At 31.4% G+C, this 24,681-nt stretch overlaps 1 protein-coding gene and 1 long non-coding RNA gene across 2 annotated transcripts in view; one reads left to right on the top strand and one right to left on the bottom strand.

Annotated features, from left to right (window-relative positions):
- Window positions 1-3,751, bottom strand: part of LOC126881544 (T-box transcription factor T-like) — an 82,397-nt gene extending 78,646 nt beyond the window's left edge. Inside the window, exon 1 of the mRNA XM_050645875.1 lies at window positions 3,481-3,751. The gene's annotated coding sequence lies outside the window, so the exon portion shown is untranslated. The remainder of the gene's footprint in view (window positions 1-3,480) is intronic.
- A 137-nt stretch (window positions 3,752-3,888) lies between these two features.
- LOC126881545 (uncharacterized) overlaps window positions 3,889-24,681 on the top strand; it is a 67,976-nt gene continuing 47,183 nt past the window's right edge. The window contains exon 1 of the long non-coding RNA XR_007696903.1: window positions 3,889-4,009. This is a non-coding gene — a long non-coding RNA (uncharacterized LOC126881545). The remainder of the gene's footprint in view (window positions 4,010-24,681) is intronic.

Below are 24,681 nucleotides of genomic sequence, written 5' to 3'. Positions count from 1 at the left end.
AGATGATATTCACCATGTTATAAAAAGATTTTCCTAACAGAAGGCGCAAAAAGTAAATTTTTTCTGAAATAGATATTTATTTTCATGTTTACCTGTATCTTTAGTTTTTTCTGTTGATACGTTATTTAATTATTTTAACTTAATTAATTTTTAATTAGTTTATTTTCCTGTTGCATATAGGAGAATTTTTAGTTATTTTTGTTTGGTTACAATAAATAATTGTTCATTTGTAGTCACATTGTTTAATTTAACGAGACGATTTTAACAAAAATGCATATTTTTGGGCGCCATTAAATGTTTTGCACACAGGCGCTAACACGTGCTGGCGCGGCACTGATCCCCTATTTTATGATACTCTGTCTTTGACATATTCATATTGAGGCCCCATTTTTCATATTCTTCTTTCTTTAGTTTTCTAAACATGTAGTCCATGTCTTCCTCATCATTCGCTACGACTACCTGATCATCTGCAAAAAACAAAGTTGTTAGACATTTACCACTGCCTATGTCTATTCCCATTCCGGATACTTGTTTCCTCCACTGCTCTAGCGATGATTGAATATATATTTTAAATAAAGTCGGAGACAGACAACATCCTTGTTTAAGCCCCTTTGATATAGGGAATTATTCGGATATAAAGTTTCCTTCTTTAACTATAATTTATATTATTTGGAATAAAATATGTGCTAACTCGATCTAAGATCAATTAAAGAAAACTTAAAATATTGTCAATTACAAATTTAAACGATATTTAAAGTTTTATTTGTTTTTTCAGTCTCCCCAACCCCTTTGAAATGTCCCACTTCGTGAGTCCGTGCGTGTAATTTTCACTTATGTTTGGTGCGATGCCTTACTTTGTTATTATTGTTGTTTGTAAATTACAGCTTTTTAAAATAGATAAACCAGGACCATGGGGAATAAAATCAAGATTTGCTCTGGACCGCCCCATTTTTGGGCAACCACCAAATATACCTGAAAATGTTTTACCGAAATACAAACAAGCGATGAAGTTTTGTGGTTGCAAGAGGATAAAAACTCAGCAAGAAAGAGCCAGAATTTTCTGGTATTGCCGAACAGGTTGCAATTAAATTGGAGGAAATATGGAAAAAGGCTTTAATTCCAATAATTTAACATACAAGAATTATTCCGCTTTTAAAAGCCCATCATGACAAATATAGGAAACTTATGAAACCATTTAAGAACAGGCAAAACAGTGAATTTTACAAAAATAAAATTAAATGCTTTAAGAACAAAAGTAAAACAACACGTTTCGATCTTGCAGCATGCAAATGTGACACTCTAATTAATTGTCTTTGTAGCAAATCTCAAAAAGTGCCTCTGGATGAGCGCGAATTTCTATTACATCAAAGAGGTCCAAGAAAAATGATGATAAGCTCGATTGATAGGGAAAACAAAAACAAATATAATCAGAGAGGACAACGGTAAAAGAAGAAAGTTACCGACGCAAAGACGAAACTTTAGCTCAAGTAAAAAACAGTACCAAGTTTTATGGTCAATCGATCGTGGGAGAACACATAACATTTGTGCATGAGCCAGGGTGCAAATAATTCGGATATGGGTATCCGCTGTCCGGTATATCAGAAAGTATCAAATCCAGCTATTGCATGTGACGAAACAGTCGTACATACTGGCGTTAAGGGTGATGTAATAAAACTGTTAGAAGAACATCTTAAAAAACCGCTTCAGTGGTTTTTATGTCTGCGACATTCAAATGATCTACCCCTTGGACACCAAAAGAAGTTTGCCAGTGACCAAATCAAGAAACGTGAGGGTCTTAAAACTTTCTCCTATAAAAATTTTGATTCAAACGACTACTTTGAGTTAATTAACTAACAAGAATATCACCTTACAGAACCACCTATATTCTCTAGATTTTCGAGTGACAATCTGCGAGATCCTATTAAGAATCCTAACTTAGACCCTTTTTACATTGAGATTGAGAAATATCACTGCCACAAACAATGTGTAGAACGATGCGTCAAGCTTGTGACACAAGCTTCTCTAGCAGTTTGTGGAGCGTATTCGAGGGATGGATTTATAAAAACTCGAATTGATTCCAGAAAAACTATGCCTCACTTTAATGCTAAATCGGAAGACATCTTCGAATAGAATGCTTTTACCATATTTTCTTGTAATATTTATATACCTAATTGTGTACTTTGCTTTATATTTATTTTAGTATTAAAAAACTTGGGTGACGTCAGGGAGACGGATAAGTTAGGCTATTTTGTTATAAAAAGAATGTTTTAGTATACTTTTCTTAAGTAAAATTTTTAATTGCCTTGTGAAATCAGAAAATATTTTCCAATTTAAACCGAATTTATTTATTCAAGTTCTATAAGGTATTACATTTCTCGTACATATTCGCATATTATCCCATTCATACATACAAGAAATTCGCATATTAATGTATTTTTTATAATTTTTAGTTGCCGTGGGGGGCAGAAAATATTTTTTTATTTCAACGCAATTTTACTAAAATAGTAAATAGTGTGTTACGCAACTTTTGTGAACTATTACATTTTCGTTTCGAAATAAAATTTTTTTTCGTCTGTTAACATTTTTTCAGAATTTTTAATTGTCTTGGGGGGGGGGGGCAGAAGATATTTTCCAATTTCGAAAAAATTTTACCAAAATACTTAACAGTTGATTGGGCAACTTTTGTGAGGTATTACTTTTCCATCGCAAAAAAAATTTTTTTCGCCTTTTTTGATGCACCCTAGTGGATACTCCGTCGCATTCTAAACATTTCATGGATTGACCATGAATGTGAGAAATGAAGAAGTTTTAAGAAGTAGGTATGAATAGGGATTGTGAACTTGTAGGAATTATTAAACAAAAGAAAACATCTTATCTGGGTCTGGGACATATATTCAGATACGAGAAATACAACTTCCTTTAACCACGAATGGAAGGAAAACGTGGATTGGACAGGACTAGAACTCCAAATTCTAATAAGAAAAGCACCAGATAGAGACGGCACCTAAAGAAGTAATATTGGCGGAGGGCGAACGTCATTTTTTTCGCAATCTAATTGGTTGGTTTGCTCGTCCAATCAAGTTTTGAGCAGCAGTAAATAGAATACGAATAATTAAAAACAAGAAATACACATAGGTACCTACTCCACAATAAAAATAAGAATGTTACAATAACCGAGACACGTAGTGAGCGACATAATGCTGGTAGCGAAGAAGTATGTGGGAAGGAGAGTGTCAGGGTTGAAGAATATAAAGGACTGGTTTAAATGCAGTACCCCCTTATCTATGAATGCAGTTCAATTAACGCTGCTCTTCAGAGCAGCGATAGGTAGAGTAAAGGGAGCGATCATTGATCATGATATCCAACCTCTGATTTGGAGACGCACTCAAAAAATAAGATGCCTTGTCTCAGAACCTACACCCTTTTTTTCCTTTTCATCTTAATTAATTATGAATCAAAAATATTATTGTTGATATTTACCTTAGCGTTTATTCCTTTCACATAAATGTTCAAAACAAACAATTATCACAACACAAATAAACAGTTTTTTCACAATTCCACAGAAAAAGGTACTTATAGGTACGTTAATTAATTTAACTTGTTAAATTGTCAATCATATACAGTGGCGCTTATTCGATAAACCAACAGGCTAACACATTGTAAATTAACCGTTTATTATATATTATTTGTTATTGTTTCACACCAAACTGATAAGTACTTCTTATGTTTTAGTGGGTCCTAGTATATTATCGAAGAATGACTAAAAATTTTTTTGAGGTTTGTACTCGTTAACATGATGACCACTCCTCCTTGGGCTATTGCTGGGTGGGTATTGGTCAGAGCGACAGGTAAGTCCGCAGGTGGTACCTGTTTGTGGTACGTCCATCGATAGTCGTTCAATAGTACCGATATTTGTGTAGAAAATGGATTGTTATCGTTATGGATACCGGTGTCATGTGGTAGAAAATGAAGGTATACGCCCAGTATGTGATCTTTAGTACTGCTAATGGTAATATATTATTAACATCATTAATATAATAAGAAAAAAATGTAGGTACTAGGTACTATATTAATTTTTATAACGACTTTCTTAAAATTTCAAATTCTTAGAATTTGAAGTTCTTGGGAATTAAATAACCTACAATTTAATATTTATTAAACATTTTTTTGTATCTCTGATGCTAATCTTTCTATTCTGAAGAAAATGGCACTTTTTACCAAACACCAATAATTCGTTATTCGCTTTTAACTCCAGTTTTTTAAAAACTAATCATTCTAAGCCAGTCAAACTTCTAAGATCTATTAATAATACATAAATAAAGAAGAAGGACTAAGGCCATCGACTAAAAACACCGCTAACTTACATTATTATGCTTCCAATTGGATTTCTCCTTTTTTTGTTCAAAAAATATATTGATTTTTTAACCGTAACTTATTTATTTTTTATCTTAGAAAGTTTGGTAAAAAAGAATTTTGTAGGTTTTTATAAGATCTATAAGGCTATTGATATTAAATCCATTTAATGTCCTCAGTCGCAAAAAACGTCACTTTGAAAGGGTTGGTAAAGGTGGTTTTTGCATGTTATTACAAGTTATAATTATCAATAGCTCACTTAATTTTTGCCGTAAAGAAATTTTTGCAAACCAAGTTCTTGGGAATTAAATAAGCTACATTTTGGCATTAAAACATTTTTTCGTGTCTGTGATGTAATCTTTCTCTTCGGAAGAAAAAGAAATTTTTTACCAAACTACAAAAATTCGTTATTCGCTTTTAGCTACATATTTTTTAAAACTAATAATTCTAAGCCGGTCATACTTCTAGAATCTATTAATAATACATAAATAAAGAAAACAGAATAAGGTAAATGACTAATTTTAATTAGAGTGGTGATTATCGGGTTGATTCCGATCCCTTTTTCGCTGAAAAAAATAGGGACTGACATTCTTTTCATTATAAGTCACTTAATTTTTGAGCTAGATACTTTTTTTATTTCTGTGGATATAGATATGTTTAAATACTTTAAATTAAGTTTCAACAAATTATCCTCGAAAAATGCATAGTTTCCCCGTCTTTTGACTTTGAAACTATAATATTTAGCATTTGACGAAGAAGAGCTAACATATAAAAAAGTATAGCTCGATTACTATTGGTCTTAAAGAAAATTAAAAAAAACGGTTTAATTTATTTGTTCAAAAGGTACATTTTTGTTAATCAAAGTCGTTTTGATAAAACGAAAACTTTTTGAGTTATTAGCAGAAAACTGATTAAAAACATTAATTTTTTCGATATAAAACTAATACTTTCGATAACGAATAAATCGAAAACTATTAATTTTATGAAAAAAATGTATAGACCGTTTTTTGCTTAGAATGAACGTTTTTACCAACTTTTGCGGTCAAAATATAATAGAAAACTTCCACCCCCGAAATGGGGTGGCAACCACCCTCATGGTAAAAGCGCCTTTCGGCATCATATAGATTTTGATCCTTGGGCTATCCATTACTTATTCTTAAAGTTTCAAGCAAATCGATCCATTCTGTAAAAATTGCGAGGTTTTGTCCTTTTTTAAGCTTCATTACTTGGACTATATGGGACAAACATAACTTTGCGTAAATGCATAAAAAATTGCGAAAATGTATTCACACTTAATTATGATTACATTAATTATTAAAGGTTAATGAAGTAAGGCTACTACGATGTTATATCTTCTCAATATTATAGTGCGGATTTAAATCCTGGACACTCACTGAAGCGATAGAAAAAAAAAACTTGAAGCCTTGGAGATGTGGCTATACAGACAAATCCTAAGGATATCATGGACGGACAAGATAACCAACGAGACCGTATTACGAAGAATGGGGAAAGAAAGATAGGTGATGTATACCATTAAAGGGAGAAAGTTATAATATCTCGGACAAATAATGAGAAACGGCACTAAATACAGATTACTGAAAGTAATCCTTATAAACAATGTGTTCTGGGAAAGGCCAGATGGAAAAAGGTCTGTACGACGGCCTAGAAAAAGGTGGAAAGATGCAGTCAAAGAAGATCTAGAGCAAATGGGAGTGCGACAATGGGAATTGGTGGCACAAGACAGACAAACATGGAAGGCAATAGTAAACGCGGCAAAGACTCACGAAGAGTTGTAACGCTATTAATGATGATGAAAGTATTCGGAAAGCGAGGAATTGGAAGAAGAATGAAGAAGAATGTCATGGTTAAAGAACCTGAGGAAACGGTTCTCCACAATAACAACTGATCTACTTAAAGCATCAGTTAATAAAATAATTATAGCCAGAATGATCACCAATATTCGAAACGAATAGGCACCAAAAGAAGAAGAATGTAGTGATGTATCCTTAGGCGATTTTAGGTACCATATTACTGATCAATGCCTTTTGCCTTTTATCTCAGTTTGTGCGTTAGATTTTTAAGGCATGATGTTTTTTTCATGGACGCCTTCGTCCAAATTCTTTTTTGCATCACTGGGTATTTACAGTTTTTGTTACATGAGAATTATTTTAATACGTTGTACTTATAGTTACTATGTTATTCTACAAATAGGGTAAGGAAAGGTAAAAGGTATACCTATTGGTGATAAAAATGAAAAATACTAAAAATATAGAAATTTAACAACTAAGCAAGAAATAAGTTTTGCTTTATTATGTTACTTATTATTTGAAGTAAATGTTTAGAAGAGTTAATTTAACAAAAAATGAATAATAATGATACTTAGTGCATGTCAAATTGACATACAAACTTATGTTAGGTAAGTTGGTCACACGGTAAGGTATATTGGTGATAGTTAGAAAATTTGGTGAAACAACCTCAATTTAAGGAATTTAACTTAACTTGGCTAAATTAGTGCAGTCACTGAAGGTGGATATGAGCTATTACCTCCGATTTAGTTGAACCTCCATCGATTTGCATGAAAATTGGTGGGTGGTTAGAGGATATCTCAAGGAACAAAGGTGACATAGTGCCAACTTGCACTTTTACCCTGGGGGTGGATGCCACCCCTCCTCGGGGGTGAAAATTATTTTATTAAAAATAACCCCACAATTCGATAGAGGGATAAATTATAAGTAAAATTTGTTAAATAAAGTTATTAAAATGTTAAAATGTTTAAAGTTATTAAAGATCAAAGATTTGAATTTTTCGTGAGAAAAATGCATGTTTTTAACCGATTTTTCATAAATAACTCAAAAACTATAAGTTTTTGCAAAAAAGTTATTATTATCAAAATTGAGGCTAATAAAAAATCAAATAAACTCCCTACTAGAAAAGCCTTCCGATGTTAACTATAAGTGAGTTATAGGTAGGGTTACCATAATTTATTAAGGCCAAATCCGGACAGGGGTAGTCAATGGGTTGGGGTTGTAGAAAATGTAAAATGTGAATTTGACTATGTTGCTACCTCTACATTGTATATATGGGAAATAAGCCACAATTAAAATGAAAAAAATAATTTTATTAACGTTTCGACGCCCAAATCGGGTGCCGTTGTCAAAATACAAAATATTACTAAATAAACAAAAATGTTGTTGCTAAGCAAAAAAATTCTTCTAATAATTTATTTAATCTGACTCATTTATATTGGCAATTTAGACATATATGTCTAAATTGCCAATATAAATGAGTCAGATTAAATAAATTATTAGAAGAATTTTTTTGCTTAGCAACAACATTTTTGTTTATTTAGTAATATTTTGTATTTTGACAACGGCACCCGATTTGGGCGTCGAAACGTTAATAAAATTATTTTTTTCATTTTAATTGTGGCTTATTTCCCATATAAATAATTAATCAAAAAAATGCCACAAGGAAATAGCTTCAGAACAACTCTACATTGTACATATATATGCGAAATACATATTATGGCACAATTAAAAGTACAGCTCTTTCGCTACAATATGCAACTAACATCGAAAATCTCTGGCAGTTTAAAATATACAGTGTGGAAGGCACTTATGGAATAAAATTATTTCTGTCTTTGTAGCAAAAAATTATAAAAAACGCTGAGACCCGTCGATTTTTAAATAAAAATTTGCACTTTTCAAACATAAATTTAAATGTCCAGGGTTATCCTTGCAAGTCTAACAGAGCCCATAGGAATAGTTAATTCATCAGTCTGTTTTTGTGATAATGTTTCGATTAGAGATTTGAACCATATTTTCTTTGAATGCAAAATTAACGAGAGGTATATAAATCAATTGTATTACAATTTACGACAAACACAAGTTCATTTTCCAATTAGTATAGAATATCTACTAAGTTGTCATAAAATGGAAATATTTAAATTATTCATAAACTACTTGAAAGAAACAAATATAGTCATTTGAGTCAGATAGGTGGGAATATAACAAAACTAATAAATTGAGGTAAAAATAAAATAAAAATCTGTGGCTAACGGACCCGCATCCAAGCCATTTTTATACACACACACACACACAAGCTTTATTTTTAATAAAACACCCTGTATATTCTTTTATTTTTAAAAGCTGTTTAACAACCGCATTTCAACAAACTATATTATGTAGGGTGTATTATGAATAATACAGGGAAAGAGTATGGAAACCACTTATGGAATAAAATTGTTTGGGCGCTTTACAAACAAAAATTAAAATATACAGAGTGATTCACGCAAGTACAGCATGATCCATGATTTTTAGTTTTAATGGATCACCTTACATATTTTTATATTTTTACAATCTGCTAAACAACCTCATATCAAAAAAATGTATACCTATTATGTAGGGCCTATTATGAATAATATAAGGTAAAATTTTAAAATTATGTTGCTTCGGCAATATATTAAATACCTACATAAAATTTTAAAATTAATAATTTATCATGCTTTAAAAATAATGATATATATTTTAAATTAGCTAAATAAAGGCATCAATTTTCTAAACTAAGTATTAATCTATTGAGTTTTGTATTTAATGTCTTGACAAAATTTATAAACAATTTCAAAATTTCACCTTGTATTATTCATAAAGGACCCCACATAATACACTTTTTTGATATGAGGTTGTTTAGCAGATTCTAAAAATACAAAAATGTAGAGGGTGATCCATTAGAACTAAAGATCATGGACTATGCTGTACTTGCTTGAATCACCCTGTATATTTAAATTTGTTTGTAAAGCGCCCATTTCAATTTAAAAGTTGACGTGTCCCAGTAATTTTTATAATTTTTTAAATTAAGGACACAAATAATTTTATTCCATAAGTGGTTTCCATACTCTTTAATTTTAAAATTTCACCCTGTATTATTCATAATACACCCTACATGATATAGTGGGTTGAACTCAGGTTGTTAAGCAGCTTTTAAAAATATAAGAATATACAGGGTGTTCCATTAAAAATAAAGTTTATGGACTCTGTTAGACTTGCAAGGATCACCCTGTACATTTAGGTTTATGTTTGAAAAGTGCATATTTTTATTTAAAAATCGATGGATCTCAGCGTTCTTTATAATTTTTTGATACAAGGACAGAAATAATTTTATTCCATAAGTGCCTCCACACTGTATATACACCTGTTTTAACATACTTTAGACCTAGAAAATAATATTACAGAACGATATAAAAAAATGGCCACCATTGGGCCAAATGTTTTCCATTTTTTTTAGCAATGAAAAAAATCCGGACATTTCTCATATCCGGACGGCAATCCGGACATGTCTTTCAAATCCGGACTGTCCGGACGGAATCCGGACGTATGGTAACCCTAGTTATAGCTAATTGAATGTATATTTCTTTCGTCGAGTACCCAAATTTAAGCATTCAAGCTTAAATACCGGGAAAATGATGCACTTTATAACATAAACTTATTAAACATTTTTCAAAGCTCTTAGTATCAAATAAGCCCTGGAACAGGTTGATAGCATTAAAATTTATGTACTAAAAATGTTTCAAAATTTATCTTTTAAAAATTTTTCCAAAAAATGTTATTGTTTTTTTTTGTAAATAACTCCGTTAATTTTTAAGATATCAGGTTTACCTACAAACTAATTAAAAGTTGATTCCAAGAGCTATTAACAAACGTCAAATTTAGTCTTTTAAACCTCTTACTTTCTTAAAAATAAAAGGTTAAATGGCCCCGATTACATGGTTCTCGCAGCAAAATTGAAATTTTAAACGTTTCTATCTCGGTTATTTTTTACTCTACGGAAATATTGAAATAGGTTGAGTATTTGGAATAGAAAAAACTAAAATTTAATTATATATCATTTTTTACGTATATTGAGTATTTTTGGAGTTATTATCAAAAGAAAATGAAAAGTACGATAATTTTAAAAATTCTGATTTTTTTAAGTTATACCTTTTTTTCAAAAATATGTATTCAAAACCGGTCAAATTTGTTGAAATCAGTAACTATGTTAACCTAAAGAAAGATTGTGAGGATTACTACAAATTTTAATTTTTATGGAAATGGCGTATGGCTCTTATTTTCATCATAACTTGCTTAATTTTGATGCTATGAACTTCTAATGGAGCTCATTTGATAGGTATTCCAAAGTACTTTGACAAGTAAAAAACAAGTATATTCTATAAAATGCATCGTTTTCCCGTCACGTAAGCTTGAATACTTAGATTTAAGTACTTGTCGAAAAAATATACATTCAATTACCCATAACTCACTTTGAAATAACATTAGTTTAGTTATTTAAGTGGGCAGTGTACTAAATTTTTTATTATCTTTAATTTTGGTAATAATAACTTTTTTACAAAAGCTTATAGTTTTTGAGTATTACGTGAAAACTGCTTTAAAACATGCATTTTTTTTAAGAAAAAATGAAATCTTTGATATTTAATAACTCCAAAAATTATTGATTTATGTTAATAACTTTATATAACAAATTTTGCTTGGAAGTTGCCCCTCTATGGATTTCTGGTATTATTTTTAATAAAAAAAATTCACCCCCGAGAAGGGGTGGTATCCACCCACAGCGTAAAAGCGCAAGTTGGCATCATATTACCTTTGTTCCTTGAAGTATTTTCTAACTACTCACCAATTTTCATGGTTCCACGAAATCGGAGGTGAAAACCTTTAGTGTTCAGTGACTCCACTAAATCACGAATTCAATGCAGCTTTCTTTAGGTAGGTATTAATAATTAGTTTATTGAATGGTTTTATAAAGTTTTATAAAGAAAACAGCAACTATTCCAATAAATATATAACCGTCTCTCACATTCAATAAGAAATGGCTCCACTGTTGACTGTCACACAACGCAACGGTCAAAACAGTCTGTTTACTAAAAGCGGGTGCGCGCATTGCGAAATCGTAATATAATATGTTTGTCCTGCTTACACTCGTAACAACTTACTAGCGCTGTGTCATGCATGAATGTGCTCGCATAGGGAACTGTGTGGTAATCCGATTAAAACTTTATCACCAAATTACTTGTATCACCAATATACATTTCCTTACTCTAATTCAAATATTTTTTACATTTACGGTATTACTCCATTCGGAATCTTTCTTATAAATGCAGTTATAGCATTAGTACATTACAGCCACACCGATCTTAAATCCAAAAATGTTAGTTACAACATTATTCTATGCAGAGGTCGAACCAAAGAATAATTCTTTGGTAAGATGCTAATCTTACTCAAAAGTTTTCTTCATTTATAAGTGCCTATCTGAGATTTTTTCGGTGATCCTGACGTCTAGTTTCTGTAATTTATTGTATTTAAGGTGATATAGCATTATTATTATTATTTAAATTATGTGTGTTCAAGCAATTATCATTATGTTCTAAATTATTATAAGTGTCACTTAGGAATGTATAAATAAATAAGATTGTAAAAATTCGGTTGACCAATTAATTTAACTTCAGCATCAGAATAAAAAATAAATATTGATTATAGTAATACTACAGATGTTTTAACTGAACTTTTTTGCATAGTTTTTGGACAGTAATTATGTCTTTTTATGATATTCTAAATAATTGACTGAAAATCTTTACTCTCTTAAATTTCTAAGCCCAAAATTCCTTGTTATTCCAATACTAGTTACTTCTTTATTTTTCCTTCTAGTATTAATCCTAGCATTGCCTGCCTTGTTCCATTCGTTATATAAAAAAGATATTAATTATTCATAGATATACCTAATATAGATACTATTTTCTCATGTGTGTAAAAATAATACCCTGAATAATAATACATATTGTATTTCGTAGAAAATATTAAGTACAACCTTTCTTTTGGTAGGTATGAGGTAATGAGGTTGTACATACCTAATAGAGAATTTGATCCACCAAGGAAATTTGTACAATAGTTAAAGTCACCATGACTTAGAAAGAAGGCCAAGTAAGGGCCGGTTTGTCAGTGCTGAGTTAACCTATTTATTTTTTGGTCACCGAAATATTCATGGTTAATCAGTTTTTCAGTACTAGGTTAGAGCTTAAACCCGTTTAAGTTAACCAAGATTTTAACCGATCCTCGTTAGATAGTTTAACTCCGAATTTTTTTGGTTAACGCTTGCGCATGGGTGCAGTGATTGCATCAAGGTCAGGGTCAAATTATGTTTATTTTGATTATTGCCTGACAGAAGAAATTAGTTGGGTTATGTTATTTTTTATCTTGTTTTTATCGCGGAGAGTATTCTAAAATACCTCCTTTCCTTATTGTTGTTCTGAAGCTATTTCCTTGTGGAATTTTTATTATCAACTATTTTCAATGGGAAATCAGCCATAATTTTACAAAAAAAAATGATTTTATTAACGTTTCGACGCCCAAGCCGTGTGTCGTTGTCAAAATACAAAATAATACTAAATTAAACAAAATGTTGTTGCTTAGTAAAAAAATCTTCTAATAATTTATTTAATCTGACTCATTTATATCGGCAATTCAGACATGTATTATACATTTTAAAGTAGAAGACTTTAAAATGATATTGCCAATATTGATGAGTTGCGATCCTGGGACGACTTTACTAAAAGATAGTTCATTTCAGTGGCGGCTCGTGGCCTTGGAGACAGGGTCGGCAAGGTTTTTTGTCTCCTCATATAGGTATACCATCAAACTAAAAGGCTTAAATCATCATGGAGATTTTGTTGTTTTTTGTTTTTTTATTTGATTTACTTGACACTCTCTCTTGTTTCACGGTGTTTCGACAATACGTGTTGATTCTTTTGAGACAAGATAAATCCTGTTTATTTGAGGCAGAAATTGGTGGTAGTGGTGATAAGAAAATTGATGAACAGTTTGTTATAATGAATTGCAGTACTTACTACATAGAATTATACATACATATTTTGTAACTTATCCCACTTTCTGAAAATATTTGGATCGGCATAATTTTTAAGTACCTAACTTGTTATAATTAATATCTTGGAAATTCTTTGGCGAAGGTAACTTATAAATTTTGAATCGTCAAAGAGGTCAAAAATTTGCAAATCTTCAAAATTCGAAAAACGAGTATCTATTTGCATATATGTATTAGTAGGTATCCAAAATTTCAAGATATACCTACTCGTTTTTCGAGATATGTACCTATCATGTCGTTGTCTTTTTGGGATGGTTCGGAAACATCAAACTAATCCAAAATGTCACGCAATGCGTATATATTGGAAACTACTACCATTACGAAAATCTCTGAGATTTTGCACCAGCTTTCGTATTCTATTTTTTGAATAAATAATGTCAGTTGACTGATTTTGAACAATAATGAATATCTTGGGCCAACTCTGTCTTAAAAATATTTAAAAGAATATTAAAAGAGTAATTATTTAATAAAGTTCTCAAACCGATTGCTTCACGGATCGAGGTATCGCCAATTTCAAAATCGTCGCCTTCGATAATAAAATCAAAAACTTCCAAAAGCTGTTCACGAAAATCTGCTGCAGATACAGAGAAAAGGTTCGGTTCTTGGTCCTCTTCTTTTTTCAATATATATTTCCGACCTGTATAAATCTTTAAATAATTTGAAGTTGCACTCTTTTGCAGACGACACACAACTTTATTTCTCTTTTGAACCTAACTCTGTTAATCAAGCGTCACAAAAAATAAATCAGGATTTGGAATCTATTTGTAAGTACTTATTCCACTAGACATAACCTTAAACTAAATGCAAAAAAGTGTAACTCTTTGTTATATTGTTCAAAAAATTATAAAGCCACTGTTCAGGATAACTTAAAACTAATTATAAAAAATGAACCTCTAAAAAATGTTAATAGTTGCAGGAACTTAGGAGTCATATATGACTGTACGCTACGATTTCAAGAGCATGTCACCCTTTTAGTAAAAAAGTGCTATTTAGTTATGCGTCAACTGTATAGAAGTAAAGGTATTTTAAACTTTAAATTGCGTAAATTACTTTGTGAAACTATGGTAATGTCAATTCTTAATTATGGGCTCTTGGTATTTTATCCTTGCTTAGATCAAGTTACGAAATTAAGGTTTCAAAAAATTCAAAATAATTGTTGCAGATTTGTCTTTGGCATAAGAAAATACGATCGTGTATCATCCAAAATAAAAGAACTTCAATGGTTAACCATAGATAATTTATACAAATATCACCTCGCCTCTTTGATATATCGAATTATTTCGTCGTCAAATCCTATTTATTTAAGGAATAAATTAGTATTTCGTGGAGAGGCTCATAATCTGGATCTGAGATATCCTCATAGTCTTATGCTGCCAAGATATAGACTACCTATTTTCCAGAGATCGTTTACTTACAATGCTGTTTTAGTGTTTAATAGTTTAACAATAAATTTAAGAGGTAAATCTCTTGAATTCATGAAGCAGCATTATAAGAAATTTTTACTACAATCGCAGTAACGGTATTATTATTATATAGTATATTGTTGTCGTTATTGTTATCATTATTTTTGTTTTTATTTATCATTCTTATCATTTATCACATAACATCACAAATTATTTTCTTTATATTATTTTTCTAGTAGCCACATTACTATTTTTATCATTTCAGTATTATATTATTATTTTTATGTCGAATTATAAATTACTTTACATTCTAATTATTTCAAACTAACTTTGTAAACTTGAGGTTAAGTGGAGTAGCTCTAGCTAGACTTCGCCTCATGTATATCGTGTTTGTAAATTTTTACAGACTAAATAAAGGCAATTTATTATTATTATTATTATTATACTAAAATTACCAGAGATAATCTGCTTAGATAAAACTAATCGAGATTTAAAATTTCATCGCGTCTGACAAACTATTTGATTATATGTATTAGTTCATTCTGTATTACGAATACACTTCGAATCAGAAAGTAAATATTTCTAAAACAATTTCATTATTTTCTCTATAATTACTTTGATTTTTAACAAATGCTTCCATCCATCATGTCCACTAAATGATCAATTCCTGACAACTTAAAAAAATTACAATATCAATTAAACGACGTAAAACGGCGTGATTATTTTTGACAATTTCTGCCGATGCGATTTGGCGATGCCAAATGAAACACCGACCGGGAAATTTAAATATGCCGTACCTGCCTACGGAGAGACTGTATGTTCGCTTGCTCATCGACTTGTTATTTCGTGGAGTTTTACGCGTAAATCATCAAGCTATGGAGTGCTACGGATGAGTTAGGTACGGCTAGCCGAAAAGTCAGATGAATGGCTCGGATCATTCATTTATTGAGAAGTCTGTTATGCGCAGGGATCACTTAACGCTCGGATTGATCAAATTCTTTTAAAAACCATGAATAAAATTTAGTCTGTATTATCTGATAGATTTTTTTTTACTTCACAGATACAAATATTAAAAAAATCTATCTATATAAATGTGTGGGTCGGCACTGCAGACCCTGCCGACCCTGACCGGCCGCCACTGGTTCATTTGATTACATGAAATCAACCCAACTCAAGAATATCCGCCACAAAAAAGCATAGCATGTGATCTGTATTTAAAAAGACAACCAAATGCAACGCTGGCAGTAAAACTCTCGCGCTAGAGACTCCATAGTAAATCACGAGGGAAACCAGGAAAAACCTCGTGATACTATCCCGACATCGTAAGTATTTGGGATTACATTTAGTTTACTTTCAATTCTAATAAGTACCAAATTCCGACTTTAATATATATGCTATTATAAATAATATTAATAATACATAGATATTACATACTGTTATGATCTGCTTTCTATTACTCTTATATTTATATTAATTAGTATGTATTTGATTAATTATTTAATTAACGCAAATCATACATAAAAATTTAAGAAAAAATCTCAGGGTGCCTTTTGTCATAAAAAATTTAATTAAATTCTCTTAGGTTATACTTATCCTTTCTCGTGGCTTCAGCATCTCTTAGCTGATCCTTATCGGGATAAAATAGGAAAAGGAAATAAATAGAAAAATCATAAATAAGCACATACAATTACCTTTATTTTCAAAAGCAATGTTCTGTAAATTTATGAATTAAATTCTGTGGGCATAACTGTCCAAAAGAAACTTTTACCATATAAATTAATCTAATTCAAACAAATATTTATCGCTTTGTTCTTGATACCATTAATAAAACCAGCTAAACAAACAAATTTGGTATTCGCAAAATTACTTATACTTCCTATTAAATTTTTGAAATGTTGGTATCTTAAATTCATATGCTTTTACGTAAAAAAATTAACTTCTGATTATAAAAAAAATATATCACAGAGGTTATTGACTGACCTTTTTGATTCACACATAATGATGTCTCCTCTTGACCCAAACAGCTCCTTCTTGTTAATTATGTTAGGCTACCAATCAAAGCCCTCTCCGTTCTCAGCAAACATTCCAGCAGGATACCAGCAACTATTTTTCCAAAAACACAAGCCAGGCCTCTTTTTTGCCAGTACTCGTTCAATAAACTCCAAAACTCTCTCCTCTCTTTCTCTCAATAATAATCTCCTGAGACCCAAATATCTTTTTTACTTGGTGTCACAAATCATTTTAATAATGATAATTCTTGTAACTTACTCTCTTGGACTTTACAGAATCAAAGAGGTATTTCTTCTCGATTTGATTTGTCTCTTGTTCCACTTTTTAGCTACTGTCACTATCAAAACAAAACAGTAGTACTTGCTTCTGAGCTACTCACGAAAACTTTTGACTGCTCTTTTCGGATGCCGGTAACACAATAATCTTTTCTTTTCCAAACTGTCTCAACATTCCAACAAAACTTTTCCCATTCCAAATTGCCAAGCCAATCAGAAACATTTCTCTCTCCACCTTCCTCTGTTTCATTTGAAAAACCCAGTCATTCTTTCAAACAAAACTTCTACTCAAAACTTATGACTTTTCGGAAATTATCTAAATATTTCTGTCATTAAACAGACATATTTAAAATTCCAATTCTCTTTACCTCTATTTTTCTAAAAACTAATAATTACATCTACCTGTGGTTTTACCTTTCCCGTAAACAATCTTTTTAAATGAAGTAAAAGTCAGACTTACTCTCAATCTTAGTTGAGTAAGATTGAGAGTAAGTCTGACTTTTACTTCATTTAAAATGAACTCTCACATGCAACCCATTCAAGATTAAAAAAAAAAAAAATCTTTTTAAAATTATAATCCTAAATAAATGTTCGTTTCTCTTTTTATTTACAAAAATGTAATATAAGTGTATCAAATTTATGTGCCCGCGTTATATTAAAAAAAATAAAAAAATTTTTCTATCTTTGATTGATAAATTGAAACACAATAACATAATATTAAAATATAAAATATGTACTAACTTGATATGTTACTGGCTTACTAATCGTGGTATTTTCTTTCTATTGACTTCCTCTTTCAGTATGGGTAACCACATCCTACTGCATTCTACCGAGGAATTTGCGACACAATTGGTTTCATATAGCATAGGATTAGAGCAGCTTTTTTGATTTTTCTCTTTTTACTTTCTGTTTCTTTCAGGAATATACTTGAATCTTTCAGTGGAGAGATTCGACTTGAAGAAAGTGCGAAAGAAATAGGTCTAGCTGTCAACATAGACAAAAAACTAAAGCACTAATACAAAAGTACAAACAAAGAGACAAATAAAGTACAGATAACTAAGGACGACAGCGAGGCGAAAGATATACAGAGGGGGATAATGCTTGCTAGCAAATGATACTTCTCTCTGTCGAAGGTGTTTGGATTTAACCCGGCACCTGCCACGTGGCCTTGCAAGGCGTCAACTACCACATGGGGTGCTCACAGCACCCCTTAAAAATTTTCTGTGATCTACTTGTTTAAAAAACAAAATAATGTGTTCAGTAACACAAGAACATAAAAAACATGTTTTATTAACTTATTAACCACCAATATGTTATAAAAGTTAAAAAATAAAATGAAAAGGGTGTTATAAGCAAATTAGCAAGTACCAAGCCATAATAAATGAAATGAAGTAAAATATCTAAAAAAAAAAAAACTAAGATTTAGTGAGTATAGAGTCTATATTAATAATTTAAATCAGTTATTTCAATAAAAAATGTAAATTTGACCTGTTTATCAAAAATACAAAAAAAAATTTAAACTTAAAGTGCCAGATGATGACACCTCATTTCGACTTTAGAGCTACAAGTTCAGAATGACACTAAATAACCACTTCGAACGCTAACACATCTATGCTATATAATATTATAGAAAGCTACTATGACGCACAGCACGGTAACCAAACTTGAAATATCAAATATTTGATAAAAATGTGTTATGGGGTGCTCGTAGCACCCCACGTGGCAGGTGCCGAGTTAAAGAAATTCACATGGAAGTAAAGAATAAAATATATAAAACCGTCATACGACTAACAGCTACATGTGGCGCAAAAACATGAATCATGACTAAAAAACGAGTAGAGAATAAAGTTCAGTCACAGTTGTATCAATATTACAAAGAACCCATTATAGCAAATTAAGTAAAAAATACAAAGATTGAACTGGACAGGGCTCCTTATAAGAATGGATAATCACAGTAGGAATCCATCCATCCATGCAATGGCATTACAGCCCAAATCGGGTCTTGGCCTCCTTCAGCAAGCTTCTCCAATCATTTCGTTTACCGTTGTTCTTTTCCATGAACGCGGCAAGTAGGAATACTAAAAGATATTGATGGTGGATAACACTGGAGCAGAGCAGCCAGAAACAGAGATACTTGGAGTCAGATGCTGAGGGAAGTCAGTGCCCGACTTAGGCTGTAGCGCCATTGGAGAAAGAAAGAGAGAAAGAGAGAAAGAAAGAGAGAGAGAGAGAGAGAGAGAGAGAGAGAGAGAGAGAGAGAGAGTTGGTAATTTATAGTAGTGCTTACATACATGTTCGGTTATTTAAGGAATTAGTTGTTATTGAAAGGTTATAATAACGTGCCCAATATTTTTGATTTTAAGTATAAATCATCATCATCAAGCAACCTGTTCCGTTCACTGTTGGACATAGGTCTCTCCCATTTTTCGTGTATTTCCACGGTTCTGTGCGTTTTGTTGCCATTTCTTGGACATTCGTTAAATGCCGTCCATTCAGCTGTTGGTGGTCATCATCTGCTGCGTTTTTATTCCTTTGGGCGTCAGTCAATTAGTTTTCTGGTCCATCTTGAGTCTTTCAGTCTCGCTATACGTTCGACGACATCAGTGATACCTGTTCTTTTCCTTAGGTCTTGATTCCTTATTTTGTATTCTTTTGTCACGCCGAGAATCAATCTTTCCATGCGCCTTTGTGCCACTCGCATTTTTAGTGCTGTTGTTTTTGTGAGCGTGGGATTCTGCTCCGTATGTCATAATGTCATAAATACTTATACTATTTAAACCTTATTTCACTCTTTTCTACCCTTAAATTGGGTCATTCCATTAATTGTTATAGATTATTAGAATACCTATACAAGTTAGCATTATAATTGTTAATTTCTTAAGATTAATTTTAACATGAGATCATGTTAGTACGGGGAACTAAAAAAATAAATACTGCTATTTTCTAATGCTGTTGTAGTTCTAATGTAGTTGTGGTTAATATAAACATTTTAATGCTACTAGAAGTTGCAACATTTTATGATGGTATTAAATAAATGTGTTTCGATGGAAAAATTCCAAATGTACTGGGTCTCTCAAAATTGGCGATGAAGCATTTGGGATGTGGCTCAGGGATTACACTTACACATTAATTTCCATTTGTGTAGTATACGTTTTTTTATTAAATTTAATAAAAAGATAGTTCTTCAGTTGTTTTATTTGTTTGAAATCGTATCGTTTCATTTAATCACCCGTTATGTCGATTTGATTGCGATATAATTTATAATTAATATTATTGTTAAAGTGAGATTTTAAAAAAGCATCACTTTTAATTTTTTATTTCTAATCACTCAACTCAATAAGCCAAATCCCTCAACTAAATAAGCTTACTGAAATACGGGTGTTAATTTTTAGAAGCTCTGTATGAGAAGATTGCATAAGTATTCGAAATTTAAAACTCGTGTGGCACGTGTATTTATGATTCTATCTTAATAAAAGCTTATCAAATAAAATATTTTTACTTTGTATACTCTTAAATATTTTTTAAGTCAATAGATATTTCTTATTTTTAGGCAAAACGATTAATGTTTTTACTTAAGCAAATTAGTGCAGTCACTGAAGGTTTTCACCTCCGATTTCGTTGAACCTCCATCGATTTTCATGAAAATTGGTGAGTAATTAGAGGATAGCTCAAGGAATAAAGGTAACATGATGCCAACTTGAGCTTTTACCCTGGGGGGTGGATGCCACCCCTTCTCGGGGGTGAAATTATTGTATTAAACATAATACCATAAGTCGATAGAGGAACAAATTATAAGCAAAATTTGTTATATAAAATTATTAAAATAAATCAACACTTTTCGAGTTATTAAAGACCAAAAATTTTATTTTTTCGTAAAAAAATGCATGTTTTAAATCGGTTTTTCACGTATAAATCAAAAACTATAAGCTTTTACAAAAAAGTTATTATTACTAAAATTGAAGATAATAATAAATTGAATACGTTCCTCATATAAAGAACTAAACTAATGTTAGTTCAAAGTGGATTATTGGCAATTGAATGTGTATTTTTTTCGACGAGTAATCGAATCTAAGTATTCAAGCTTAAATATCGAGAAAACGATACAATATATAAGATATTCCTGCTAAACATTTGTCAAAGTACTTCGGAATACCTATCAAATGAGCTTCAGAACAAGGGAATAGCGTCAAAATTAAGCAAGTTATAATGAAAATAAAAGAACCGTTTTGATTTTTTTAGGAAAAAGTGAAAAATAAAACATACGCCCTTTACACAAAAATTCAAATTTATAGTAATCCTTACAAGTACTTCTTTATATTAGCATAAGTAATGTTTTCGATAATTTTGACCGGTTTAGAATGCATATTTTTAAAAAGATTAAATTTTAAAAAATCATAGTTTTTAAAATTATTGTAATTCTCATATTCTTTTGATAATAACTCCAAAAATACTCAATATACGTAAAAAATTATATATAACTAAATTTTAGTTTTTTCTGTGCCAAATATTTTACCTGTTTTACTATTTCTATAGGGTAAAAAATAACCGAGATAGAAACGTTTAAATCTTAAATTTTGCTTTGAGAACCATGAAACCGGGGTCATTTAACCTTTTATTTTTAAAAAAGTAAGGGGTTTAACAGATTAGGTTCAACGTGCTTAAATAGCACTTGGAATCAAATTTCAAACAGTTTTTAGATAAACCTGATACCGGAAACACGAACGGAGTTATTAAAAAAAAACAATAACATTTTTTGGAAAAATTTTGAAAAGATAAATTTTGAAAAAAAATTGGAGCATAAATTTTAACGCTGTCAACATGTTCGGGGGCTCATTTGATAAATATTTTTAAGTACTTTGACAAATGTTTAATGGGTTTATGTTATAAAATGCCTCAATTTCCCGTTATTTCAGCTTGAATACTTAAGAGATTTTTACTCGCCGAAAAAATATATATTCAATTACCTATAACTCACTTTTAGTTAACACTAAAAGGTTTTTCTAGTAAGGGTTATATTTCATTTTTTATTAGCTTCAATTTTGATAATAATAACTTTTTTGTAAAAACTTACAATTTTTGAGTTATTGATGAAAAATTGGTTAAAAACATGCATTTTTCTCAAGAAAAATTAAAATCTTTGATCTTTAATAACTCAAAAAGTTTTGATTTATTTTAATAACCCCATATCGGAATGGGACGTTTCATCGCCGCCGGTTCATCGCCGCCGTTTCGATGCCGGCGGTTCATCGCCAGTCCATTTCATCGCCGGCCGTTTCATCGCGGCCGTTTCATCGCCGGCCGTTTCATCGCCGGCCGTTTCATCGCCAGTTAGTCAGTTGATCTTGTATTATGGGAGATGACACGACACGACGTTAAATTCAGTTCAAAACTTATGACAAATAAATAGATAAAAAATATTATTATATTAATTTACTGTTCTATTTCTACTTCCCCTAAATTTGATACTAAACAGTATTAAATTTGTAGTGTCAAATTATATTTTATATTATAAAAGTTTAAAAGTCTATTAAAAGATTAAGTATGGCAACGGGAATGGTCATATCTCGCATTTCCTAGAATTCCTAATTAATACTAAAAATAAATAATAAATGTAACTGTCGAAAATTTGTCGAAAACTCGGAAATATATCAGTTAGCGATTAACTGACTGGCGATGAACCGGCGGCATCGAAACCAGCCGAATGGTGTAAGAACACCATTTCCAATAAACCCATCATATGGAGTCCCATAATCTTATAGGATCTCTGTTATATATCTGTGTGCTGTTAATGTGCCCCTTTTAATCAAGACCAGATTCATGTGTGCCTAAAAACATCTCTGCCAAAAACATTACTGAGCCACCACTAAAAGTAACCCAGTGTGACCCAGTGTAGGCGGCATAACACTCTCCAGTCCTTCTGTAGACCTTATTTTAACTATGTTTATCATAAATTGATATTCTAGACTAGACATATGTAAACAATACTTTTCTCCAATCGTCTATTGGCCCATTCAAGTGTTCATAGGCAAATGCAAGTCTGCGTATTTTGTGAGCAGCAGTAAGTAATTGCAGCGTTGCTGGTGTGCAACCTGTCAAACCCCGGAATGGGACGTTTCGATGCCGCCGGTTCATCGCCGGCCGTTTCGATGCCGCCGGTTCATCGCCAGTCCATTTCATCGCCGTCATATCTCGCATTTCCTAGAATTCCTAATTAGTACTAAAAATAACTAATAATTGTAACTGTCGAAAATTCGGAAATATATCGGATAGCGATTAATTGACTGGCGATGAATCGGCCGGCATCGGCATCGAACTGGCGGCATCGAAACGGCGGCGATGAAACGTCCTAGATCCGTCAAACCCTGTTATTTTAACCTTCGTCAAATAATAAAAACGCTGACTACTGGTCCTTGAACTTGATGAATATGACTTTGGAGCATTTTAGCAGTTTGCGTCCAATTTCGCAATGCAGAAATAGTGAGAACTCGGTCTTCTCTAACTCCTGTCTTGTTTTTGACATCCGTACGGAATTGCTGTTGATAAGATCGGATCTCAAGAAATCGTTGGTAAGTTCTCTGCCTAGTTAACTAATAGAAATATAAATAGAAATATGCTTTATTGTCATGAAAAATTGTACAATTTTATCGACAAAGCTTAGAAAAGTCAAGAAAACAAAACAATAAAAATTCAATTTACTAAAATTACATAAATCGTCAATATATTTAAAATAATAATAACAATAATGAAGTTAAACACAAATAATCAATTGCAAAATTTAAAATAAATTGCAAATGCATAGTCTACCTAGTAATTAATAAAAAAAGTTTTAAAAGTTAAGCTGCTGCATATGACACCCAAATATAGATAAAAAAATAATAAAAATACTACTTGTGCAAAGGGTATTGTAATTTCTTAGTTATTGATTAAGAAAATCTTCTACTGAATAATATTGTCTTTCAGATAGGTAGGCTTTTGTCAGTTTACGGAATTTGGGCAAAGATGCTGCAGATTTAAATTGTAGAGGGAGATGGTTGTAAAGTTTTGCGGAGTATAATATAGATTTCTTTACTAACTCCGAGGAAGGGGTCGGCCAATAGACGTTAAACGTAGAATTTCTCGTGAAGTAGTCATGATTAGGTCTTGGTGGAAAGACATGTAGATGCTTACGAATTAAGCAAACAGTTTCTAAAATATACATAGATGGAAGGGTTAAGATTCCGTGATCTTTGAAGTAACTTCTACAATGTGTCGTTCTTCTGAGGCCAAACAGATATCTTATTGCTCTTTTTTGTAATTTGAAAATAACATCGAATTGGGCAACTGTACCAGAACCCCAAAAAGGAAGACCATAACGAAGATGTGACTCGAACAAAGAAAAATATGTTATTTTTAAAGATGCTAGATTGAGTTCGTTCGAAACAGATCTTATTGAATAGCAAGCTGAAGATAGTTTCTTTCTTAACAAATCAATATGGAGGGACCATTTAAGGTTGCTGTCTAAAAAAATGCCAAGAAATTTTACAGAATCAACGGTACTGATCTGGCTGTTATTAAGAGGTAAGGATTGAAGAGCTCCTTTATAAGACAATGCTACTGTTTTATCTACGTTACATGAGAGTAAATTAGAGTCAGACCAGGTTTTTATTGTAAGTAGATCAGAAGTTATAGTAGTATGAAGAGTTGCAATGTTTGAGTTGCTCCAAGTGATACTGGTA

Source organism: Diabrotica virgifera, chromosome 3 (genome assembly GCF_917563875.1).
Source record: "Diabrotica virgifera virgifera chromosome 3, PGI_DIABVI_V3a".
Classification (NCBI taxonomy): Eukaryota; Metazoa; Arthropoda; class Insecta; order Coleoptera; family Chrysomelidae; genus Diabrotica; species Diabrotica virgifera.
The sequence above is the reverse complement of the archived record's forward strand: the minus strand, read 5'-3'. Positions and strand labels throughout refer to the sequence as shown.